Source organism: Miscanthus floridulus, chromosome 1 (assembly GCF_019320115.1).
Source record: "Miscanthus floridulus cultivar M001 chromosome 1, ASM1932011v1, whole genome shotgun sequence".
NCBI classification, from domain to species: Eukaryota; Viridiplantae; Streptophyta; class Magnoliopsida; order Poales; family Poaceae; genus Miscanthus; species Miscanthus floridulus.
In genome coordinates, this window is record NC_089580.1 from 161,920,261 (window position 1) to 161,942,852 (window position 22,592).

The window sequence follows — 22,592 nt, forward strand, 5'->3', positions numbered from 1 at the left end:
GGATGAGAAAAGGTTTTGCAAGCTAAGGAATGAGTTGAACATATTGGATTTCTCAAATATGTGTTGATGCACCCCCCATTTACATGACACGCCTCTCCTTCGAGCAATCCAAGGTAAAAGTTGATTGGCATAGCATACATCCTTGCTAAGGACATGTTTAGTGCATCTAGTCATATTTTCAATCTTATTAGGACCTTTCAAATGGTTCTATTTTATTAGGCTCATTCATGAAAATCAAATGATTTTTATGTTTATATGATATCACTATTGCTTCTATGCTTGATTTGATCTAGTGATAGCATATGACATGTTTATGGGCTTGTAAACCTAGTGTTTAATATAGAAAATGAGCTATAAGTGTTTAACTCAACATGGTACAAGATAACCCTTATTTGGAGGTGTGAAGAAGCTTATCCTTGGATCAAACCAAGTTAAATATCTTTGGTAAATAATCTAGACTAAACCAAATTCGGGAAAATGATCACCCCATTGATTGACATTGATAATCTTGACCCTACAAGTAATACTATCTATATTTAGAACCTTTGTGGTCATTGATGACAAAGGGGGAGAGAAATAAAGATAAGGGGGGAGTGAGGAACAAAGATAAGGGGGAGAGAGAAACAAAGATAAGGGAGAGATAATGAAAAAGGAAAGGGATCAACTAACATTTTGAGCACATAAGTAGGGGGAGCAAGCTCATGAACTTGTATGGTGCATTTGAATGCGCATTTCATATGTTTGCTTGTATGGCATAAGTATTAAATTTACATATCCATGCTTGTGTGATGAATGTTAGTTGTAAGATTGAATGGTGAAATGAAATCACTAGATAACTTTCATTTCCAAGTAAGTCTTTATAAGTGATATCTTTTCAAAGTATGTTTCCAAGTGATATAGAACTAACCATGGTGCTAAGGATGGTATAATGGTGCACTCTGATTGGTATAACGCTTCAAAGGTCCATTTTTATACCTTAGCATCATGTGGTAGACATTGTCTCCTATATTTCCTATCTAAGCATATGTGCAAGCTACAATCCAAACTCTTAGCACATATGTAGGGGGAGCAATTGCTACCATTTGGGGTTCATGTAACTTGTCCATACTCTTTTACACATGGTAAATATGCTTGGACAAGCAACATGGATTCAATTGAATTTTAATTCATATCTTTTTATAAGGGTTGTCATCAATTACCAAAAAGGAGGAGATTGAAAGCTCTAGTTTGGTTTTGGTGAATTGATGAAACCCTAAGTGCTAACCTAGTTTATCAAGTGATCATGAGATAGGTAGCACACTTCAAGTGGAGAAGCCAATGAAGATCATAACATGACAATGGTGATGACATGGCAATGATCAAGGGCTTAAACTTGAAAAGAAGAAAGAGAAAAACAAAAAGCTTAAGGCAAAGGTATAATATGTAGGAGCTATTTTGTTTTGGTGATCAAGACACTTAGAGAGTGTGATCACATTTAGGTTTGATAGCCATACTATTAAGAGGGGTGAAACTCATTTCGGAATGCGGTTATCAAAGTGCCACTAGATTGCATATGCATTTAGAATCTAGTGAAGTGCTAACACCCTTGAAAATATTTGTGAAAATACGCTAACACATGTGCACAAGGTGATACACTTGGTGGTTGGCACATTTGATCAAGGGTGGTGAAGTTTGGGTGCAAGGGTAAGAAACTCCACCGGCGGAGTGTTCGCCCATAGAGTGCGGACAGTCCAACGGTGCCACCGGCGCCCTAAATAGAAAAGACGGAGGTCACTATGAGTGACCGGACGCCGGACTCGGTTAGACCAGAGTGTCCGGTCAGTGGCAGCAGAGGACATGCGTTTCGGTCTCATGACCAGATGCTGAGTCGCTCAGCGACCGAACGCTGGCAGGGTGTGTCCAGTCAGTGCTGACGTACGCTGACGTAGGGCGTACAGAGGAGACATTGTGTGACCGGACACTGGCTGTGTCCGGTCAGGAAAAATCGCGTTTGGAACCTTACTGGAAACGACTGAACGCTAAGGTCCAGCGTCCGGTCAACTTGTCGACCGTTGAGATCAAACGTTCACTGTTGAATGCAGGAGACACGTGGCCACCATCAGGCGACCAGACGCTGAGGAGCATCAGCCGGTCAGTAGGACCGGAGCGTCTGGTCACCCCGATCTATACCCAGTGAAGGGGTACAATGGCTCTATTTCGTGGGGGCTTCTATTTATGCCCCATGGCCAGTTCAAGCTCACTCTCTTGGCTATTTGCATTGACATAGCAACCTTATGAGCTTAGCCAAAGTCCTCCCACTCATCTCCATCATTGATTCATCATCATAGTGAGATTGGGAGTGATCCAAGTGCACTGCTTGAGTGATTGCATCTAGAGGCACTTGGTGTTTGTGTTTCGCTGTGGATTTTGCTTGTTACTCTTGGTGGTTGCCGCCACCTAGACGGCTTGGAGTAGCGAGGATCGTCGAGCGGAGGTGGTGATTGTCTCCGGCTCCGATCGTGGTGATTGTGAGGGGTTCTTGACCTTTCCTCGGTGGAGCGCCAAAAGGTACTCTAGTGAATTGCTCGTGGCTTGTGTGATCCTCATCTTGTGTTGGTTGTGCGGCACCCTATTGAGGGTTTGGCATGTGAAGCCAATTAGCACGTGAACCTCCAAGTGAGTGAATCGCCACAACAAGGAGTAGCTTGCCGGCAAGCAAGTGAACCTCGATAAAAATCATTGTGTTCATCCTTTGATTTTGAGGTGATTAATCTTCATTGTTATTCATCCTTGTGATTGATTGATTCACTCCTCTACATGGTGGTATAACTATCTTGATCACTCTCTTTATATTATCGCAAACTAGTTGACAAGCTCTTTAGTGTAACTAGTTGTGAGAGCTTGCTTGCTTGGTTGGTGTGGCTCTTTAGTTATTTTTTTGAGAGCACACTAACATAGAGTAGTGTCATACCTCTTGTGTGAATCGACACTATCTAAACTAGAATTGTGGTAGGTGGCTTGCATTTTGGGTAGGCTAGCACAACACTTGCTTTGCCTCATAATTGTCTAACCTTTTGTTAAGTGTTGTTGTAGAAATTTTTATTAGGCTATTCACCCCCTCTAGCCATTAGGACCTTTCACTATGGCATGGTCAAAACATGTAACCTTATGTGTGCTAGCTCTTTCATTTGCTTTCTCTAGGTGTGCCTTTGGTTTCAGAGCCCATATCTCTCTATCACTCCGCAACTTCATTGCATGGGCGTGTCTATCGTCGAACCAGGCAACAAGCTTGTAGAAGGTGAATTGAATGATTGCATTCATGGGCATACCACATATCCCTAATAGCAACTTATTGAATGACTCCACCATGTTGCTGTACTGAAACTCGTACCTTCATCCACTAGCATCGTGAGCACTTGTCCATTTCTCCAAATCCCTCATTAAACATGTGAGCCATTGTCTACCTTGTGCATTTGATGCGGTTCTGACCTGCTCTAACTTTTTCTGAAAGTACTTGTCCTCAAGCTATCAAGCAGCCTCCTGGAATAGATCAAAGTTATCCTTCAGACCATCCTTCTGGAGTAGATTCTCGGCAAGGTGCCGAGTACACCAACGATGGTGCAAAAGTGCATACCCCTCTATCTGCTCTCGCACGACATTAAGTATGCCTTGGTGCCTATCAGATAAGACGCCAACCTCCCTGCCAAGCCCAACCACATATATCCGGACTAGCCTCAAGAACCATCCCTAACTGTCATTGTTCTCCTTCTCAACCAAAGCAAATGCCAAAGGAGTCAACTTGTTGTTTGCGTCACAGGATATGGCTATAAGAAGTGTGTCCTAGTATTTGCCAATACCATCAATGGAGAAGATGGGACGATAGTGCCTAAAGGCCTTGACACACTAAGGGGAGCACCAGAAAGCATGAAAGAATATCTACCTCTCATCCTTCCGTGCATTTGGTTTTAGGATATACTCATAATGCATATCTAGATTCACCGCTTTGATTGCATTAAAAAGTACTGGCAGCTGCTCATACCCATCCTCCCAGTCCTCATATATCATCTTCCACGCTTACTGCTTAGCCCTCCAAGCTTTACCATAAGTTATCACATAACCTCCATACAATGCCTCAATGGTCCTGATAATTGTCCTAACCTTCATGTTGGGTTCTCCCTGCAATATTCCCATCAACCGCTTGGCAATGAGGGTAGATGTCAACTGTCGATGCTTCAGTGTCAGCACATGGTCAGCACAATTGTGTGGCCCGATAACTTTTGTGATCTTCCATTTTTCGGTGACCTTTTGCTTCCTTGCACAAACCCTCCATGAGCAGCGTTCCTTGTCACACACAACTATGTAACGGCACTCTGCATATGAATGCAAGACCTTGTAAGGTCTCTTTCGTATCACTGCAAATGCCTACAACCAACTCTTCAATGCAGGGAGGTCCTTGAATACCCTACCCTTCTCAATTACCATGTTAGAGCCAGCCTCATGAGCTTCTAGGAGCTCATCATCATGTCCTTCTACACACGCCTGATCAGAATGAGCAAGATCGCTGAACTCATGAACTCTTGGATCATGGTGGCTGGGAAAGATACGCCTTAGCATCTCAACATCACTCTCTGTCAGCTCTCTAATAGGACGATCATTATCAGAATCAAGAGCCCTTGCCGTCTCATATGGCTTCGAATCATTTATAATTTCAACACTATTGGAGCCACGGAATCTATATCCATAGTGCACTTGCGCAGCAATAGTGGGCACATCCACATTATTAGGAATGTCTCCTACAACATAAGTAGAAAATAGAGGAAAGAATGAAAAAATGGATGTAAGGATGGGGGTAAGCTCTCAATAAACAAGCGGATAAGACACTTACTCAGATGATTCTGTGTTAAAGGGATCTCATGAGGAGGATCTGCCACAACATTATGAGTCTGATAAGCATCTCCAACTAGCTCATTAGGGGTAGATTGAGCATTGGAACTGTAGGTGCAACCTCCACATCCATATCAGGTTCTAGGACAGGAGGGTCGAAGTGTGTCTGCTGACTCATTGGTGGAAAAACCCCATGAGGGATGGGATCAACTAACACTCGACACACAACCACATCCAAACTTTGGAAATGGCACTTCATAGCCGATCTCACATAGTTCTCTCACTGGTCTGCACACCCAATTGGGATCATCTTCCTTAGGATGTTGGAGGGAAACCTAGGTGAAGTACACCCTCCACTGCGATGCCATCATCATCATCAGCTCCATGGCAATGTAGCTCCTCCCAAGCCCTTGCAACCAACTCACTAAATGAAGGCTTCTCATTGAATAACACAGGCACGCTTTGCATCTCAACAAACTCGACATATCCATAGTGATCTCTTTCCACGGTGCCTTCATAATATATGCTCACTAGGTTGTCCATCTAGTAGTTCAAACAAAAATTGAAATACAGTTCATTTAGTCCAAAGTAGCTGCTATATAGTACCTCTCTAATAGATACTAACCAACTATACCCTAAATAACTATGTCACTAGCTATCTAACTATATTTATCTCACTAACTAAATCAACTAGCTATCTAATAACTATATCTATGTACCTATGTCACTAGCTATCTAACTATATCTATCTCACTAACTAAATCAACTACCTACATCATCAAATTTACTAGAAACTACCAAATAATTAAAGTAGCACTACAATTCAAGCTAACTAAGTACCTACATTGCATATTCAAAAAATTTACCTGTCTAAGTCAATGCAACGATGCGACGCGGACGCGGACGTCGGCACCGGACAAGGATGGGGACGTAGAGGACAGGATCGATGGCGAGGTCACGACACGCTGGGAGCAGGGGTCGTGTCGCGTCTGGGATCGCTGGAGGGAGCGGCTATGCGCGTGGCGGAAGCGGCGAGCTGGGACGGACAAGGCAGCACGGGCTGGCCCAGGGCAGCGCGCGACAGGCGCGAGATGGCCGGCACTCCACGCAGCGAGGTGGCGTGAGCGAGCATGGGCACGGGGGCTGGCACGGGCGGGGGCACGGCTACGCGCGGCGGTGCGGTAGTGCTGGCGACGCCCTGGCTCAAGAGCGGTAGAGAGAAAGGAAGAGAGAAAGGAAGGGAGGGCCCATACATAAGATTGGCCTTGGTACCAATAACCACGACGCCTAGCTTGATGCCAAGATCTATGGCGCCAAGCTCGGAGCCAAGATCTATGGCGCCAAGGTGCCTACCAAGTCACCGCCACGTCTACGTTGAGCCCAAGACCTAGGCGCCAAAATCTATGACACCAAGACATGTAAGCTTGGGGCCACCAACGATGGCGCTGAGCTAAGGGTCCAAATTTTGAAAGCATACCTCTAGGGACATATTTGTGAAAACTATCAAAAAAAGGGCTAAAAACAAAAAATTCGGCTTATATCCAAGGTTGAGACTAGTTAGCTGAAAAAAGAATATTTTCTCTTTCCCCTCAACTTCTTGCATGACCTATTTCTATAGGTAGCAGATTCATAGGATTAAACATAAGATATATCTTTAATGTAGTCCTATCTCAAACCACCATTAGGAGATTATCTTCATACAGCTTAGATGCACTATAAGATATGCTTGCCTATGGTGGATGTGAAAGGATCTAATAATGCCTAGAGGGGGGGGTGAATAGGCATATCTAAAAATTAACTACAAATGCTAAGTTCAAATTTATCAGTCAATGTCGGAAGTTTCGGTGTTTGGGTCAGAACTCCCGACATTGTCAGAAGTTCCGGCACAAACATCAGCAGTCCCGACGCCTACGTGAACTATAAAAGCAGTGCCAAATTTAACTTTGCGGATAAATAATCTTACAACCCCACTTCCTTCTGGTTTGGTGAAGAGGTTGGGTCACTCCCTTGACATCATAATGCCTCCAAACCGTAGATCGAGTCCAAACCCTAAAATAAAGTTTAAGAGAGAGAGACAGACAAATACAAGTAATCTCTAGCAATTACAACAACAAGTACATGGGACACAAAGATTTATCTTGAGGTTTGGTAACCCCACAAAGGAGCTCCTACATCCTTGTTGTTGAGGTGACCACAAAGGTCGAAGTCTATTCCACCTCCTTGCCTCTCTCAAAGTGACCACAGAGGTCACTTGAGCTTTCCACTAAGAAATCAAAGGGTAATATAAACTTCCCAAGGCTCTTCCACAAGATGGAAGCTCTTGGGCAACGCCTAGCCGGCTAGGGGCAAAGCCCCAAGAGTAATAGACACAAAACCAACCGGCTTGATGAAGAAATCAAGTGCTCAAGCTTGCCAAAGTGATTCTCTCACTTAATCCACTCTCCTTTCACTCAAAACCCTAAGGGAATCGAAGATTGGAGAAAATGAGGGAGGAGAGGGGTGCCTTTCTTTCTTGGGAGCTGTTGGGACGAAGTTAGGTCAGCTGTGAATGAGTCCATAATAGTTAGAAGTGAAGAGAGGTATTTATACTCTTAGTAGAAATCTAACCGTTCAGATCTACGTCGGAAGTTCCGACGCAGATCTCGGGACTTCCAACGTTAATAGAAAACACTATTCACGTAGGGTCAGAAGTCCACACGAGCAAGTCAATGTCGGAACTCCCGACAAACATTGGGGCTTTCGATGGTTGGAACTTTCGACGTATGTCGGGACTTCCGATGTGTGCAGACATTCAACCAGCAAAGCCCCAAGTGTCGGGACTCCTAACAAATGTCGGGACTTCCAACGGTCGGAACTTCCGACGTACGTTAGGAGTTCCGACGTGTGTAGACAGTCAGCCAGTAGAACCACAGATGTCGGGACTCCCAGCTTGGGTTGGGACTTTCGACGTCCACAGTCACCGCGCAAGCTAAGTGACTGGGAGTCAGAACTTCTGGCATGAGTCATGACTTCCAACGATCGGGAGTTCTGGCTTACGTCGGGACTTCCGACACCGACAGTCATAGAAAAATATTCTACGTGCTCATGGAGTGCTAGAGTGTCTCTTTTGATTTGATTTAAATGCTTGAGCACTCTATCTTCCTCAGACCAACTAAGTTTGCATCCCTCTTTATAGTGCGGCGGGTCCTAAACTCAAAAATAAAAATAAAACTTTTGGAGAGTGTTTGAGTTCGTCCACCTTTTTAACTTCAAGAATTACCATTTCATCTTTATCAACTCTTTGAATCTTTCATGGGACTAATAGCTACGACATATCTCATTAAGATCAAATTAGTCCCTAATTTGGATGTCATCAATACACCAAAACCCACATAGGGGGCAAATGCACTTTCAATCTCCCCCTTTTTGGTAATTGATGACAACCAACTTAGGCTTTTATAAGAATAAAAGAATTTAAAGCTTTTGAAACCCAAAATTTATAAAGAGCTCTCCCTTGATATATGCATGAATTTGAATTTCAATTACAATCATCTATACATGATTTGCATACATCAAGACAAGAGCTCCCCCTAAATTTTGCAATCCATGGGGTGCAACAAGTGTTTGTGAGCAAATAGATATTCGTGAAAAGAAATGCAATATGACATGTTATTTCACACAACAAGTAAAAAAGAGAATATGATGGCCAAGATTTCAAGGTAAAAACTCAAAGCATCACATGGCCATCCAAAACACATCCACCATCACAAGTAGAGACAAGCACAAGCTAGAAGATAGATAGAAAACCCTTACTTATCCTACAATCATTCATCACAAACACATATAAATAGATGTCCATCACAAGCTAGCCACCACATGACTTAGTGCATACAAGCTAAAAGTTTTAAAGTCTCGAAAGTAAATAACCAACTAAGTTATTACAAGATATCAAAGCCTAACACTCCTCCTTTGTCAACAAGTGCCAAAAGGGGTAGGCCGCATGAAAAACTGACTACTCATCCTCGTAGTCATCATCCTCATCTTGGTCACCATCATCATCATCATCCTCTATGTATTCCTCATCCTCTTTCAGTTGCCTTGCCCTTGCCATGAGGGTGAGAAGTCACATCAGCTTCATATGCCTCACAAGCCTCATCATATAGAGTCAACGGATCATAGGGAGGCACAAATGGTGGTAGAGGAGAAGACACAATGCCTGTGTGTTGTTCCAACCGATAGAGCCTCTCTTGCATATCGTGCTCACGTTGAGCACTAGCACAACACTGTCCAAACATGTATGTCATGAGGAACTTGAACTTGTTGGGCTTCTTACCAGAGGAGGAAGAAGAGAGAGGCTCAGCACTAGAAGAGTGAGCAGTAGCAGGAGGTGGTGATGCACCACAGCAAGAGCGAGAACCCAAAACACCTTTCCCTTTTACTTTGGCTGCAGCACCTTTCTCCCTCAGTTCTCTTACAGCAGAGATGGATGTCTTGTTGGAAATCTTTAGGAGATTATGCTGAGTGTCGATGGGGAACCGGATGCCCAACACTTGCTCAATCACATGCATAATGTATGGGGCTTAGGGACAATGCTTCACCGGATCCTCAGTAGCATCATGTATCTTGTTCCAAATGTAACGGCTAATGGAATTTTTTTAAAAATCATCTCCAAATCGTTGAAGCACCTTTTGAGAATCATCACGAAGGAAGCTGGAGTCACCTCGCTTTGAATACAAGATCTATCTCAGAATGTTATTGAGGACATAGTAATAGGGCTTTAGATATACTATCTATCCATCAGTTGTATGGCCATCAAGATACATGTGTTGGTACTCCTCCAAAGCGACATCCTCATACTCAGTCAATTCAAGTGCAATGCGGTTGGCCTGACTCAAACCAAGAAGGTGAGAGAAAGTAATGAAATTCACTTTATAATGCTTGCCTTCAGTGGTCCAATGAACAATGTCAATAGCACCGGTAGGGTCTCGCTCATGATGATAGGAAGCATAAAACTGACAGATAAGCTCATTGTTCCAATGCTTCCTAAACTCTAGCAAGTAGGATAGCCCCATTGAGTGTATATCATGAACCATCTACTCTAGCTTAGGCTCCTTGTACTTACCAAGAGAGTATGCATCAATGCACTTCATTTGAAGGACCAGTGGCTCCCTCTTCTTCAAAAACTTTAGATAGAGAATGGAATCATAAAAGTCATAATGGAACGGGTGCCAGAAGCGATACTCAAGCCTAAGATCCTTCTCATCCTTAGCATAAAGGTTTCTTCCCCTCATGGACCTGATGTCCTTAACTTAGTGATGGTAGTCCACTGGTAGAGGAGTCCAACCACCAGTAGGATTAGGAGCCATGGCAGGCTCCTGCATGATCGGTGAAATGTTTGGGAAGGGAACAAGCTCAGTGATGAAGCCTAGGCCGCGAGACGGGGTGCGAACCGATGGAGCAGCAATGGTGCGACTGGCATGCTCAAGAGCTTCTTCTTTAGCATCAATAATTGGAACATCCCAAACAAAGGCCGAAGCAGGAGGAGGAGTGGCAGCAGATGATACTTGATCGTCATGGCGATGGGCAGCACGAGAACCACTAGCAGTAGCACGAGGACCACCAGCACCAGCATGGGGATATGCTGCTTTGGTGTGGCCAGACGGCTTGGGGACAATGGCACAATCTTGATTCTTCTTGGATCGCTTTTCCGTATGACACGAGGGACTGCCACCGTCCATGACTGCGAAGAACACAAAGTGGAACTAAGAAACAAGACAACGAGAAGCGAATGAACACCGAGAAGTGAAGAAACATGAATGGAGTGTTCACCATCGGGTCGGAAGTCCTGGACATAGTTGAGACTTTCGATAGTCGGGAGTTCTGGCCTAGCGTCGGGAGTTTCGACGGGCGGAACCTCCGACAACCGTCGGGACTTCCGGCGCACATGGTGATGAAAGGTCCTTGTTTGGTTTTGGTAATTGAGTGACAACCTAGGTGGACTAATTGTGTTTATGTGAGATACACAGGTGATTAGTCCACAGGTACATGTGTGTGAGCAACATATGCCATGAAGGTGAAAATGGCTTGGAAATGTTGCAAAGCTCACACATGTGATGATGAAGGAGCTTATTGCACATGAGACATGACATTGAGTCATGTGATCAAGGTGGAGAAGATCAAGACAAGACTTGGCTTGATAGACCGGTTGCAAGCATGAAGGGCAAGTCGAAGGCTTTGGAGTGATGGACCGCGTGGCGGTGAAGCTTGAGCAAGACTTAGCGCCGATGGACGATGGCAACGGTGAAGAGCAAGTAAAGTCAAGATCGATGAACCAATATGATCACGTGGTGATATGAAGTGGATCATATCATTGTTGATCGTGTTGGTGCATATGTTGCATCAACGTTGAAGGAGATGGAATGGAATGCGCAAGGCAAAGGTATAACCTAGGGCATTTCATTTCACCGGTCATAGGTGTGTAGAGAAGTTTATGACCGGGTTTAGGATAGATGGCCGTACTATCAAGAGGGGCAAACTTATTTGCATATCGGTCATCTAGTGCCACTCAAGTGATCTAACTTTGCATCGTCGCTAGGATCGAGTGGCGTGGCAAGTTGAGTGGCTAACATCCTTTGGGAAATGATTGTGAAAAGCTAACACACATACACATGGTGGTGTACACTTGGTGGTGTTGGCACATCTACAAAGGAGGTGGTGTTTGTAGGGTTGAGATGGGTTTGGGTCCCTCTCTCCGGACGCTTTCGGGAAAATGGAATGCCTATTTTCTATTACGTCGGATGCAAATTCTTATGGTTGGCACATTAGAGCAAGGGTGAAGAAGTTAGAAGTGAAAATGTGTTGATCACGAAGATGCTGGCGTCGGTCAACTGACCAGACGCTGGGTCTGAAAGCACCAGACGCTGGCAGGGTGTGTCCGGTTAGGCTGACGTACGGTGACACAGAAGCTAGAGTGTGACCGGATGCTGGGCTGTGTCCGATCACGTGCGACCGGACGTGTCCGGTCGAAGAAATACGCCTCGGGTACCTTACTAAAAACGACCGAATGCTAGGGTCCAATGTCCGGTTAGTTGAAGCTGCTGCATCCGGTCAGGTCAAGTGACCATTGGAATCAGGACACGTGGTTGTCTGCGGGCGACCGGACGCTGAGGTCCAGCGTCCGGTCAACACGACCGGAGCGTCCGGTCGGCCTGATTTTTGCCCAGTGAAGGGGTAACGGCTATTTTAGCCCTTGGGGCTATAAATAGAAGTGGCCTTCAGCCATGGCTAGTGTTGAGCACCTTGGGGGACTTTGTTTCCATGCTTGAGAGTGCTTAGGAGCCCTCCATCTCACACATACTTGATAGTGATCATCCAATTGTGTGAGTGAGCGATTCTAGTGCGACTGCATCATGAGGTTGCATCGAGTGGCACTAGGTGATCGAGTTGCAAGCCGGTGGTGCTTGTTACTCTTGGAGGTTGCCACCTCCTAGACGGCTTGGTGGTGGTCTCCGTCAAAGCGCGCAAGAAGCTTGTGCAGCGCTCCGAAGAAGTGCTTGTGAGGGGCATTGTGCTCGCCCCGTGGGAGCCGCGAAGAGCAACTCTAGTAAAGCGTGTCATTGAGCTACCCTCACTTCCGGGGTAGGTTCTTGTGGCGCCCGACGTGTGGGCTTAGCGGGTGATGCTAATTAGCCGCCGAACCACCAAGTGAGCGGTCGACACAACGGGGACTAGCGTGTTGGCAAACACGTGAACCTCGGGAGAAAAATCATCGTGTCAACCTTATTCTTCCCGTTGGTTTGCATCCCCATTACACAAGCTTGCAATTACTTTTATACATATTAAGCTTGTGTAGTTGCTCTTGTAATTAGATAGCTTGTGTAGCTTGCTAATTACCTTCTTGCTTGTGTAGCATAGAAGTAGCTTCCTTGCGTGGCTAATTTGGTTTTAGTAACCTTATTAGTCACATTGCTTAGTTTGTGTAGCTAAGTTTTTTGCGCTCTCTAATTAGGCATTGGTTGCCTTGTTATTGAGCATTGCTAGTGAGCTTAGTTAGCTTTGTGCTTTTGCTTACTAGCATGTGTAGGGGCTCCCTTATTGCTTAAAGTACTAGTGGCATAGGTTTGTGTAACCTTGCTCCTAGAATTGGTTAGGTGAGCTCTAGCTAGCCCGGGACCTTTGTTGCTTGATTAGTATCTTTGGAAGGTGCTAGAGAACATAGATAGAGGGGTGTAGTCTTGACTAGACCGATAGTTATAATTCTGCACTTGTTTCGGTTAGCCGACGCGATTAATTTTAGAAAAGACTATTCACCCCCCTCTAGTCCGCCATCTCGACCTTTCAGGTGACCATCCCATTCAAGGGGCTTCAAATCACGACACACATTCATACAAGGAGGATAGAGGAGTAGAGAGGGAGAAAGAATAAAAGCACAACGCAAGGTACATTGACAATAGGGTTAGGGCACCACAGTAGTACCTTGAATCAAGGAAAGAGGATGGAGAAAGATGGAATCTATAGTCCATGAATGAATCAACGAGCACCAGCACCAACACGGACGAAATCCCCACCACTAAGTCAATGAAGAAGATTGAAGCACGAGCGGAGGAAGAGGGCGGGTAGGGTAGAAGTGCCGGTAGGACTCCTGGCAGCGCAACCGGAAGTGATAGGGCCAGAACTCCCAGCGGCAGTAGGCTGGAGCCATGGGTGGGCAGGCAGGGCATAATGCGGCAGCGCGAGGAGGATTAAGGCGGTGCGAGGAAGGGTGCGGGCGGCGTAAGGAGAGGTGAGGGCGACCAGAGTTTAGGGAGGAAGAAAATAACCACAGTAACTGGACCGGGCCGAGTATAAATGATGCGGTCAAACAATGTGGCATGGTCAAAAACTCAGATCTGCATCGGGACTCCCGGCACTATGGCCAGAACTTTTGGCAGTCGGGAGTCTCGGCGCGAGCCGTGACTTCCGGTCGTTGAGAGTTCCGACCTACATTGGGACTTTCGACGCATGGAAACTGAAAAACACCTCAACTTGAACTCACTATACCATGTGGGGCAAAAATATGATGGACACTAACATTTTCACAAGTGACTAGATTTCATTCAATTAACACAAAGCAATAATCACTTATGAAAATTATAAAATAGATTTTGAAAGTGTCACACAATATTTTCTTAATTCTTTTCTCCTAACTAGATGAAACAAAGTGTATGTGCAAGACATCAAACCATGTTACGAGAATCAATGATATTTAGTTCACTCCTCAAAGCATAAAATCTTGACTCATCTAGGGGCTTTGTGAAGATATCGGCTAGTTGTTTTTCGGTGCTCACATGGTGAATGGCGATATCTCCTTTGGCTTTGTGATCTCTCAAAAAATGATGCCGGATGTCTATGTGCTTTGTTTCAGAGTGGTTTACAGGGTTGTTTGCTAAGTTAATGGCACCCTCGTTGTCACACAAAGGTGGAATCTTGGTTAACTCACATCCAAAGTCCTTTAAGGTTTGCTTCATCCAAAGTAGTTGGGCACAGCAAGCTCCGACCGCCACATACTCGGCTTTGGTGATGGACAAAGAAACGGAATTTTGCTTCTTAGAGCTCCAAGACACCAAGGATCGACCAATAAATTAGCAAGTCCCGGTAGTACTCTTTCAGGTTACTTTGCGACCGGCATAATCCGAATCGGAATAGCCAAGTAACTCAAAAGTGGAGCCTTTAGGATACCACAAGCCAAGATTAGGAGTATGCACTAAATACCAAAAAATTCTCTTAACGGCCATCAAATGACATTCTTTCGGATTAGCTTTAAATCTTGCACATATGCACACACTAAGCATAATATTGGGCCTAGATGCACAAAGGTAAAGAAGGGATCCAATCATGGAGCGATATACCTTTTGATCGACATCCTTTCCTCCTTGATCAAGATCAAGATGTCCATTGGTTGGCATGGGTGTCTTGATGGGCTTGGCCTTGTCCATGTTAAACCTGTTCAACATGTCATTGGTGTACTTGGTTTGACTTATGAACGTACCATCCTTGAGTTGCTTGATTTGAAATCCAAGGAAGAACTTCAACTCTCCCACCATGGATATCTCAAACCTATTTGTCATAATCCTACTAAATTTCTCATAAAAAGCCACATTAGTACTACTAAATATTATATCATCGATATATATTTGGCAAACAAAGATATCATTATTGACTTTGTGAGTAAACAAAGTAGCATCGCCCTTTCCTATCTCAAAACCTTGTTTGAGTAGGAAATCCTTCAAACAATCATACCAAGCTCTAGGGGCTTGTTTGAGCCCATAGAGTACCTTGTTGAGCTTGTAGACGTGGTTTGGATACTTGGGATCTTCAAAGCTCGGTGGTTGCTCTACAAACACCAACTCGGATAGGGGGCCGTTGAGAAATGCACTCTTCATGTCCATTTGATATAGCTTGAAATCATGATGAGCGGCATAGGCAAGTAGAATGCGAATTGATTCTAGCCTAGCCACTGGTGCATAGGTCTCCCCAAAATCCAAGCCTTCAATTTGAGTGAATCATTGAGCCACCAACCTTGCCTTGTTCCTTGTTACTACGCCATGCTCATCTTGCTTGTTGTGGAAGACCCACTTGGTTCCAATCATATTTTGCTTGGGCCTTTCCACCAAGGACCAGACTTCATTTCGAGTGAAGTTGTTCAACTCCTGTTGCATGGCTATCATCCAATCTGGATCATCAAGTGCCTCTTCCACCCTATGAGGTTCCAAAGGAGAAACAAACGAGTAATGTTCATAAAAACTTGCTAAACAGGAACATGTAGTTACCCCTCGTCGAATGCTCCCTAATATGTTATCAATGGGATGATCCCGTTGAATGGATTGATGCTCTCTAGGATGTGGCACTTGAGTTGATCTTTGGATGGGGCCATCATCGTCATCGTCATGGTCATGATCAATTGGAGGATCACAATCATGAGCTTGTGGAGGATTGACTTCACTTCTTTCTTCATTGTTGAGTTGAGGTTGAGCTTGGTCATTGTTGACACCATCTTCATGAGAATGACTTTTGCTTCATTTGATCTCCCATCTTGATTATTTCTTGTTGCGGAAGCTTCACCATGTTCATTGGATGAAACATGATGAATAGTTGGATCAAGATCATCATGCACAACATGGTCTTCATCTTTGTCTTCGACGGGCTTTACTTCACCAATGGCAAGCTTCTTGATTGCTTTGTGTGTAGCTTCTTCATTACCTATAATCTCAACATTGACTTGCTCCTTTTGAGAGCCATCGGTTTCATCAAAAGTCACGTCTACCGTGATTTCAATCAAACCGGTGGTTTTATTGAAAACACGATATCCATGTTCATTAGTACCATAACCAAGCATGAAACCTTCATCAACCTTTGGTGTAAACTTAGAGCTTTTGGATTTCTTGTTAAGTATAAAACACTTTGATCCAAACACTCTAAAGTAGTGCACCTTAGGCTTTTTACCGGTTAGAAGTTTGTAGGTGTTTTTTTTTCTCTTTTCTTGTGAAGATATAAGCAATTGATGGCATGGCATGCCGTGTTGACTGCTTTGGCCTAATAGTTGGTTGGAGTCTTGTACTCATCCAACATTGCTCTTGTGGCTTCTATGAGCGTTCGGTTCTTTCTCTCCACAACACTATTTTGTTGTGGAGTGTATGGAACAAAAAACTCATGCTTGATTCCTTCTTCATCAAGAAACTCTTCAATGTTGGTGTTCTTGAACTCCGTCTCATTGTCACTTCTAACTCTCTTGATTTTGACATCAAACTCATTTTGGGCTCTTCTTGCAAACTTCTTGAAGATACCTTGGACAACTCTTTTCACGCAAAAAGAATACCCAAGTGAAATGAGAATAATTGTCAATAATTACAAAACCATATTTGTTACCACCAATGCTTATATAAGCGACGGGTCCAAATATGTCCATGTGAAGCAACTCCAATGGCCTTTCGGTTGTCACAACATTCTTGATGGGATGTTTAGCTCCAACTTGTTTTCCTACTTGGCATGCGCTACAAATCCTATCTTTCTCAAAAGAAATATTTGTTAGTCCAAGGATATGTTCGCCTTTTTGAAGTTTGGCCAAGTTCCTTATCCCAACATGGGCAAGTCGGCGATGCCATAACTAACCCATACCAGATTTTGCCATTAAACAAGTCTCAGGATTTACTCTATTTGATGTGAAATCAACTAGATAGAGTTTCTCTTTTAAATGACCCGTAAATGCAATAGAGGAATCCTCTCTTCTATAGACTTCCATATCCTTATCCTTAAAGAGACAATTGTAACCCATCTCACAAAGTTGTGAGATGGACAACAAATTGTATCTCAACGAATTAATAAGTCAAACATTTGAAATGGAATTATCATTTGATATAGCAATTTTACCCAAACCGAGGACTTCTCCTTTTTCCATTGTCACCAAACACAATATTCCCACTTTGATCATGACTTGGTTGGAATGATGTGAACATGTCCTTCTCTCCGGTCATATGATTGGTGCATCCACTATCCAACACCCAACTTATTCCACCGGAGGAATATTCCTACAAAGATAAATTAAGCTTTTGTTTTAGGTACCCAAAAAGATTAGGGTCCTAGGGGGTTAGTCACATAAAACTTGAGCACCCAAACACTCCTCATAATTTTCTTTCTCTTTTGGGCACCAACATACTTAACCACAATCTTGCCATCCTTGCCCCCAACAACACATATAGTTACTAGCATAGCACCATGGAAGTGGTGCTTGTGGCTTGGGGGCCTTGGATTGCTTCGTCTTGTTACTTGTAGGTTGGATCTTTGGAATGTAGACCTTGTTGTTGGCCTTGCATATAAGCTCATCAAGAGCAACACCCTTGTTGAACTTCACACAAGGCACACCATTGATCGTGTTCCTTCCATTGGCCTTACCATCATACCTATTGTAGCCAATGCCTTCCTTGATTGATGGGTGCCTTGATGACTTGTATATAGTCTTGTTAGATTGCTCTTGACACTTGCACCCATTCTTCAAGATCATCTTCAACCTGTGAATCTCCTTGTCTTTCTTCTCTAACTCAACAAGGTTAGTTGTATATGCATTCACATCAATTTTATAGCATCTTTGACAACCATTACTAGTGGAGACATTAGAGTCTTTGGTTGCCTTAAGAGAAGTTGAAGTGCTAGCCCAAAGAGTACTATAGTTTAGCTCAAGATTTTGGTATTTTTCTTCCAAGCGTGTGAGGCTTTCTTGAGCTATACTCTTCTCATTCTTGAGGCTAGCTACTTGATCATCAACCGAGGAATGTTCCTTAGTCAATTTCCTAATTGAGTCATTGGTTAAAGACAATTCTATGGTTAACTTCTCAACCTTCATCTTTTCCTCGGTGATAGATGCTTCAAGTGCAAGGTTTCTCTCTCTCTTGAGTAATTATATCTCCTTGCAACTCTAAGCATCTATCCCTCTTCTCTAATTTCTTCATTAGCATTTTTATTTTAGTAAATACCTTTTTACCAAATTTCTTTATCATGGTTGCTTTAATTTCTTCTATGTTCTCATCACAGCTATCGTACTCATCACTAGAGGGATCGGGTGTAACATGTACCTTCTCCCCTTTTTGCCATGAGGCAAGTTGGAGTGTAGTAGTCATTGTCGATGAGGTTGGAGAAGAGCTTCGGTGGTGAATATAGGTTGGAGAAGAGTTTTGGTGGTGAAGTTGAGTCGGGAAAGATCATGGTCGGTGAAGAAGAGTGGTGGATGGCGATGTTTGCGGCTCCCTTCTTCTTCTTCTTCTCATCATCACTTGAGTCACTATCATTTGACTCCCATTCTTCCCCAAGATGAGCTTCACCTCTCTTCTTGCATTTGTTTTTCTTGTCTTCATCCTTGTCATGCTTGTGCTTCTTCTTCTTATTAGGACAATCGGCTATGAAGTGACCGGTTTGACCACATCCATAGCAAAATCTCTTTTTGAACCTTTTCTTTCCATCACCATAGGTCTTGCGGTTGCTCTTCTTCTTCATAAACTTTCTAAGATTTTTAATCACAAATGCAACCTCCGCATTGGAATCTTCTTCTTCACTTGAGGAATCATCCTTCACTTTCTTCTTCTTCTCTTGACTTAAACCTTGACCTTCATGTTGTTGAGTTACTTTAAGGGTTGCACTCTTGTTGTATCCCATTGCATTAGGATTTTGATTATGAGCATTGATTGCATCTTCATCTAGACACTCATGATGCTTTAGTTTTGAAAGAACATCTTGGGGTGTCATCTCATCATAACCGGGCCTTTCCATGATCACGGATGCTAGCATGTTGTTCTTGGCTCTATAGGTTCTCAACATCTTTCTAGCAACATTGTTGTCATCCCACTCGGTGCTTCCATGAGCTCTTATGTGGTTGACCAATGCCATGAGCCTATCAAACATGGATTGTGTTGTTTCATTTTGCAAGAACATGAATCTTTCCAATTCACCATGAAGTAACTCAATGTTGCCTTTTCTCACACTTCTATCTCCTTCAAATGTCACTTTCAAAGTATCCCAAAATTGTTTTGCACTTTCCATTCCATTTACTTTTCTAAACTCATCCGTAGCTAGGCTTGACACAAGCAATGCTACGGCTTGTGCATTTTGGTGGAGGTTGTGCACTTCTTCTAGAGTTATCTCTCTATCTTCATCGATAGGAATCATCACACCAACATCCACAACTTCCCAAAGTCTTGCGGCAATAAGATGCATCTTCATCTTGTAAGACCAATCAGTGTATCTTGTTCCATCAAAGTAAGGTGGCTTGCCAATGTTGATGGACGGAGTATGTAGTGTTGAACTTTTTATGAGTTGTCCATAGTCAAAACTCGTGTTTGAATATATTCCCTTTCCATGAGCATGCTCACCGGCTCCAATATCACTAGCGGCATCTTTGTTTGCTTCATTCTTGTCACTTGTTGTATCATTCTTGCCACTTATTGCAGCATCAACCTTCTTGCTCAATTCTTCCTTCATCTTGCTCATCTTATCTTGCATCTTCTTTATTTCATCTTGAAAGAACTTGACTTGAGCAGCCATCAACTCTTCAGCTATTTTCTTGGCCATCTCGGCGGCAACGGCTTGCATCTTGTCAGACTTCGATATTGTTTCTTCTTACGCGGTGAAGCGCTAAAATAAGACCTCGCTCTGATACCAATTGAAAGGATCTAACAATGCCTAGAGGGGGGGGGGGTGAATAGGCGTATCTAAAAATTAACTGTAAATGCTAAGTTCAAATTTATCAGTTAATGTCGGAAGTCCCGACGTTTGGGTCAGAAATCTCGACGCTGTCAGAAGTTCCGGCACAAACATCAACAGTCCCGACGCCTACGTGAACTACAAAAGCAGTGCCAAATTTAACTTTGCGGATAAATAATCTTACAACCCCACTTCCTTGTGGTTTGGTGAAGAGGTTGGGTCACTCCCTTGACGCTGTAATGCCTCCAAGCCATAGATTGAGTCCAAACCCTAAAATAAAGTTTAAGAGAGAGAGAGAGAGAGAGAGAGAGAGAGAGAGAGAGAGAGAGAGAAACAAATACAAGTAATCTCTAGCAATCACAACAACAAGCACATGGGACACAAGGATTTATCCTGAGGTTTGGCAACCCCACAAAGGAGCTCCTATGTCCTCGTTGTTGAGGTGGCCACAAAGGTCGGAGTCTATTCCACCTCCTTGCCTCTCTCAAAGCGACCACAAAGGTCACTTGAGCTTTCCACTAAGAAATCAAAGGGTAATACAAACTTTCTAAGGCTCTTCCACAAGATGGAAGCTCTTGGGCAATGCCTAGCCGGCTAGGGGCAAAGCCCCAAGAGTAATAGATGTAAAACCAACCAGCTTGATAAAGAAATCAAGTGCTCAAGCTTACCAAAGTGATTCTCTCACTTAATCCACTCTCCTTTCACTCAAAACTCTAAGGGAATCGAAGATTGGAGCAAAGGAGGGAGGAGAGGGGTGCCTTCCTTCCGACATCCATAGTCACCGCGTAGGCTAAGTGACTAGGAGTCAGAACTTCTGACATGAGTCGTGACTTCCGACGGTCAGGAGTTCCGGCTTACGTTGGGACTTCCGACACCGGCAGTCACAGAAAAATATTCTACGTGCTCGTGGAGTGCTAGAGTGTCTCTCTTTTGATTTTATTTAAATACTTGAGCACTCTATCTTACTCAGACCAACTAAGTTTGCATCCTTCTTTATAGTGCGGGTCCTAAACTCAAAAACAAAATAAAAGTTTTGGAGAGCGTTTGAGTTCGTCCACCTTTTCAACTTCAAGAATTGAGAGATACCATTTCATCTTTATCAACTCTTTGAATCTTTTATGGGACTAATAGCTGTGACATATCTCATTAAGATCATATTAGTCCCTAATTTAGATGTTATCAATACACCAAAACCCACATAGGGAGCAAATGCACTTTCAGGATGTCAATGTTGGATTTTCAGATTGATATCAGGAACTATGTTAAGCCAGAGTATAAATGTGCGTACTTACATTCATGCACTGTTATCTTTTACTCCCTCCATCCCAAATTATAAGTCATTCTAAGAATCTTGGAGAGTCAAAGCATCTCAAGTTTGACCAAATTTATAAACTAATTTGACAGACGTTTGGATGATGTCATGTTTGCTTGCATGACTTTGTGTTGTGAGTGAGTAAAATTTTCAAAACGTGCCATCGTTTAGAGTTCCCCAAGATCCTCGTCTTCCACTCCATATCACTCTTTTGAGTTCACCATTCATCAGACTTATCTCTACAAACTTCCTAGGAATTTTTTCGGCTTCTTCTGGATATTTTTCTCGCTTTTCTTAGAGCATAATCTAATTTTTAGATGCTCCAAAAATATCTTTTCCTGAACTCTAAATACTTTATTTGGATTTCTCATGTTCCAAAATGTCTCTGAGAATTTTCCTTAAATTTTTGGAGCTTTCGGAGTATTTTTCGTGGCTTAAATAACGATTCTGGACTTTTCTAAAATTATTTTAATTCTGAAATTATTTAATTCCGAAAATAACAAAATATCTCATTTTTCCACCCTCGACGTGCTAGTTCCAAAAGTACGATCCGTTTTCGTAGCCGTCGCTCCTATCTCCACAGATATAAAAGCAGAAATTTTGAAACTCTAGAACTCCGGAGAGTTTTTCCGGTCACCTCGAACATCTCCAGTGAAAACCACCACCACCACGATGTTTGTCTCGTCCTTCTCTACATCATAGTGTCGTCTTTGCATCAATCCATCACCGTTTGATCGCTGTTCGTCCAATGAGTTTTCCGAGGAGCTCCACCACGGACGACCATGTTCTTCGTTGTTTCCGGCTGGCAACACCAACCAGGACCACCGACCTCCACTGCCCTTCTGCCGCGCGGGACAGCGCGCCGCCGTCGCACTCTCTTCAGTCATCCCCCCGTGCCGCCCTTTCACACTTTAGTCAAAACAGCATCATGAAAAAGGATATTTCTTATAGAACCAACACATATAAGCACTTCTAGGCTAGCTCATCAACATGAACCCTACTTCATTTTTTTATATTAAGTTGTTCTAGGTTGTTTAGGTGATTGAGCATGACTTGTTTAAGTTCCCAACCATCCATCACAAGAAAGCATATAGAAAACAAGCATCACACCCAATATCATATGTGAGCAAACAAATGCATCCACTTAAGGTCATGCTCATGCTCATGCTTATGCTTATGTGATGCACATGAAAGAGACATGATTAACATTACT